At 40.5% G+C, this 4,384-nt stretch overlaps 1 non-coding gene across 1 annotated transcript; it reads left to right on the plus strand.

Annotated features, from left to right (window-relative positions):
* Positions 1-380: 380 nt before the first annotated feature.
* Positions 381-487, plus strand: LOC141418268 (U6 spliceosomal RNA). Its single transcript, XR_012442952.1, has one exon. It is a non-coding gene; the product is annotated as a U6 spliceosomal RNA (small nuclear RNA).
* Positions 488-4,384: the final 3,897 nt, after the last annotated feature.

Raw genomic sequence — 4,384 nt, forward strand, 5'->3', positions numbered from 1 at the left:
TGTATACGCAGAGAGGTTGTCATTTACACCACCCCTGTGCATCCACCCTTGGTAGTTGTGAGTGTTGTGGCGAAGCAAACCTTAGGAGCTTTGTCCTTGGCTTGAGTCCCTCCTCAGCCACCTCCTCAGAGGAGCAGACAGCACTGATATTGCCTGAAGTTGTGAATTATGCTCCATAGCATTGCCCCTATCCTCCAACCCAACGTTAGACTTCACTGGTACCACACTCCTGCTAAGAAACCTCCCTGGCCTGTGCTAATTCCCTCTCCCACATCCATCCCAACCTGCTTCTCAGCATGTTCTGGATAAATCAGGTGCACTCGAATCTCCCTGTGTCTAGCAAGACTGACCTAAGCTTAGCAGATAAAATTGGTCAACAAGTTCTTGCTTGGACAGCACATATACTAAGATTGGAACCATACAGAGAAGATTAGCATAGTCCCTGTGCAAGGATGACACGCAAATTCATGAAGCGTTCCATATTGTTTGGCCACTTCCCTCCCTGAGTTGGTGTCATGCCGTTAAGGGTCTGTGGTGTCACAGAGGCTGGTTTCTACCCCTTCTTCCTGGCTACTACAGAAGAGGATGATTGGATGAGTTTCCACTCAAGATTGAATGAGTTTCTGCCCACCCCTGCCTCCTTGCTGCACCAAGGAGGGGAATTTAATCTGCGTCTGCTGTATACACAAGAGAGGATACCAGTGTCTCCGGGCTTTGGAAAACAAACAAGATTGGCCAACAAGGTAGTGTTCTTAGAAGTTAAATGTAGACGTAGCTGGGTCTGTATCAAAGGACCAGTCATGTGTAATGAATGAGGGGGAGGTACTTGGAAGGAGGTGCTAATCATTGAGCTGATTATATATGTGTAAGTATGTGATACATGTATTTAAAATAAATGAGAATTTTATATATAAGTACAGAAACTATAATATGATTAGGAAGATCTGATTGTGATGTGATGATTTATTATAATTATTTTAACCTTTTGGTTGTACTCAGAATGGTCTACACAGCTCTCTCAACACTGTCTGTATAACTAAAGGGCAGTACTCTGGTATTCTTGTTCATGTTCTGAAACCTGGATTCTACAGTTGCAGCTGTCATTCATTTAACAAGTAGATCTTGAGCACTTACTGTGTGCTGGACATTGTGTTGTGCAGTGGGATAAAAAAAGGATTGAACTGGTTCATCCTTTTTACTAATTGACTCAGGTCAATGGAAGTAATGGAATCTATTGCTTGGAGAAGTATAGCTCACACTGTCCTCACCTTGGCTTGTTCAGTTCCTGGTTAACAAGGAGGAAACTTGTTTAATAGCTTTATTTATCTGCTGTTGTGTTACAGGGAGGAGACAAAAGCCTTAGTGTGAGGATTTCTGTAAAGATTTAATGATTATATTATGACATAAAAGAGTCATCATGTCTTGATCAGAATCATCCTGCTTCTGTTACACATTAGAAGAGAGAATTGAAAACTCTAGAACTTCATGTTGTTTTCCCTCCCAGGACTAGAAAGCCAATGGAAAAGCTATAAGAAATATTTCAAAAGAAGTTACACATGTGTGATGGATAATAAACCCAGAGCCTTGAGATGTATAAACTATACAATTCAATAGAATTTATTTTTACAAAAGCAGCTGCAAGAAAAAAAAACACACCAGACAATAGAAGTCTCACATAGCTGAAAATTCATCCCACACTGTAGAAGAGGAAATCAATAAACACTTCCCAAGTATTAATATTCTCCACTCCCAGAGGATAAAAAAGGGACAGTTCTAGTGAGCACAAGATGACAGTTACAAAATGTGTTTGCTCTAAAATTAATTTTAGGAGAAAAGTTAAACCACGTGTAATTAATATGTTAGGTGAGTGGGACTTGGTAGAGCACAATCAAAAATCAACATCACTTTGCCCACTCTCATCTCCCCCTCACCATTTGTTCGTGTGTGTACACATACCATCTCTCAATGTCAGTAGATCTTTGCAGGTCCCCGGGTCTGATCAGGCAGGTCTAACAGCTTGTCTTTGTGCTCTTAGTTACAAAGAGCCTTCCAGACTTTTTTATTCCCTAAAAAGTCTCAGTTCAGTGTCTTGCTCCTTGTAGTAGGAAGGGCTCAGAACCTCAGAACAAATCTTTTCCCTCTCCACATCTCTGTCTTGGGCTGGCTTCTTCCTGCATCTTTCACTTATTTGCCTACTGTCCAGTCTGGTACAGATGGAGTGAGTGGAAGGGAGGAGTAGTGAAGTGGCTCAGAATATGCTTTTCCTCCACCACATATTGCCATATTGTCTTAAGGATTATTTTCAGCTAAAGCCAACTGAGAATCAATAGATGCAGAGGGAGTTCACTGCCTTCTCCATGTTTTCCAAAAAGCAGAGTGTACATTTCCCCTTGAGAAAAGTGCCATTTTGTACCAGGAAGAAAAGAGAGATTTATCATTGAAAGTGGGATGTCAACACCAAGTTGAATTTGCATAAACAGAGTTTATCAAAATAGCCATTATGTTCTATTAGTTCCTTCATATATTTTTGACCAACTCCCCACAATTTATCTTTGGAACCCCACAATCCTCTCCTGTATTAAAAGGGCATAGCCTCAAAATCTGATTCTTCGAATTTCACCTTTTTTCTTTGGATTCCCATCCACATATATGGATAAAAATTGTGTGACTTTTCTCCTTTTAATCTACCTTTTGCTGTTTTAATTCACAGGCCTTCAGTCCTTGAACATAAGAGGGTAGAGGAAAAGTTTTTCTCTTCCAAACAGTAGAAAAGGGAAGTAGAGGATTTAAGAGGCTGATCCTAGTTTCCTCATTCTTCTGATTTTGACAGATATTTAAAGCTGACTTTCACCTGGGCTGCAGTGAACAATCATAGCTGACTTCTTTTCTTGAGACTAGGGGTGTCTTATTTGGAGGCCACACAATACTGAGATAATTTTTCTATTTCTTAAAAAGCTGGTGATGGTTTTTGACTTACTGTTCTTTTATATCTCCTCCTTCATTCCCAGGGAATGCATAGTTCACCATGACTCTTTAACATCTTCTCACCCCCGCAGACAGTGCCCTCGGCCATCATTTACAGAATGCTGCAGTTTGCTACTTTCCCTTTTCCCTATAGCTCATCTTTGGTCCTCAAGGGAACTTCAAGCATCCTCACCTTTCTGAGGCAAGATCCCAATCAGATGGGTCTCTCTGACATTGGTCCAATCTTTCTTCAGATGTTGGAAAGCTACATAATAAGGGAGAATTAGAAGGATTAAAAAACCCAATGAATTCAGCAACATTTTTAAATTAAAAAGAACCTGTCCAATCTTTCACTTTTCTGGTTGAATTCATAGCCACAACATAAGTATCTTAGGCATGAGAGATGGATGAAGATAGTTCTTCTCCAAAATCGGGTCCAAATATAGGAGATATTATTACAGAACTAGGCTCATTGACAGAAATGCGAATGATAGGGCCCAAAAAACAATACCAGCAAGGTGAATGCAATGACCATAAATGAGATGCAGGGTCAGAGTGGCAGCAAACAGGGCCTGACCTATAGAAATTCATGATATGTGTAAGAGAACATGGTGTATGTGATGATCAGCCAATGAAGTGTACCATTCAGTATCATGAAAAGACCTCAGGATGCTGAGGACATTTGCTCCAATAGGAAAGACTCCATCATTTGACTAGTTTACAGACCTAATTGTTTTCAAACCAGAATCCATTGATTGGAGACCCTTTGTGGAAAACATACACAGTAATGATTTTTCTTTTTGGTTATTTAGTAACTATGTGCTGGGAAAGGGGAAGGCCAAACTTTTGTTTTGTTTTGTTTTGGAAGACCTGGGGTTTGAACTCAGGGCTTTAAGCTTGCAAAGCAGGCACTCTTCCATTTGAGCCACACCTCCAATTGATACAGGGTTCAATTTGACATTAATATCTGCTCACTTGTTATTTAGAATGATACGTGGAAACTTGGAGAATGGAGGTATATGGGATCCATGTAAGAGAGTCCTGTCCAAGATCCTGTTTATAGCTGGACCACCATTATGACCCCTGGTGGTCATTTCCCCTCTCTTTGAATGTACAGTTTGGTAAGGGCTGTCATAGTGGGGAAGGTTAAGTAGAAGCTCTGAATATGGAGTCACACTCACATCCTTGAACAAAAATGGAGAAAATGAAAAAAATTACATTTCAGGACAATTGAGGGTTTTAAGTATCTACATGATGCAGTCACAGTCTCCATGTCATCTACAAAGTTCCTAGTCTTCTCACTGGGGATATCTGATATGGTGCACTCTGCTGGCTGCATCCCTTAGCTGGAGCATCTGTCTTTTCCTGTCCTCAGCATGTTTCTCAGGTCTTCTCTGAGTCAAATCTTCAACATTGGTTC

This window comes from Castor canadensis, chromosome 16 (genome assembly GCF_047511655.1).
Source record: "Castor canadensis chromosome 16, mCasCan1.hap1v2, whole genome shotgun sequence".
NCBI classification, from domain to species: Eukaryota; Metazoa; Chordata; class Mammalia; order Rodentia; family Castoridae; genus Castor; species Castor canadensis.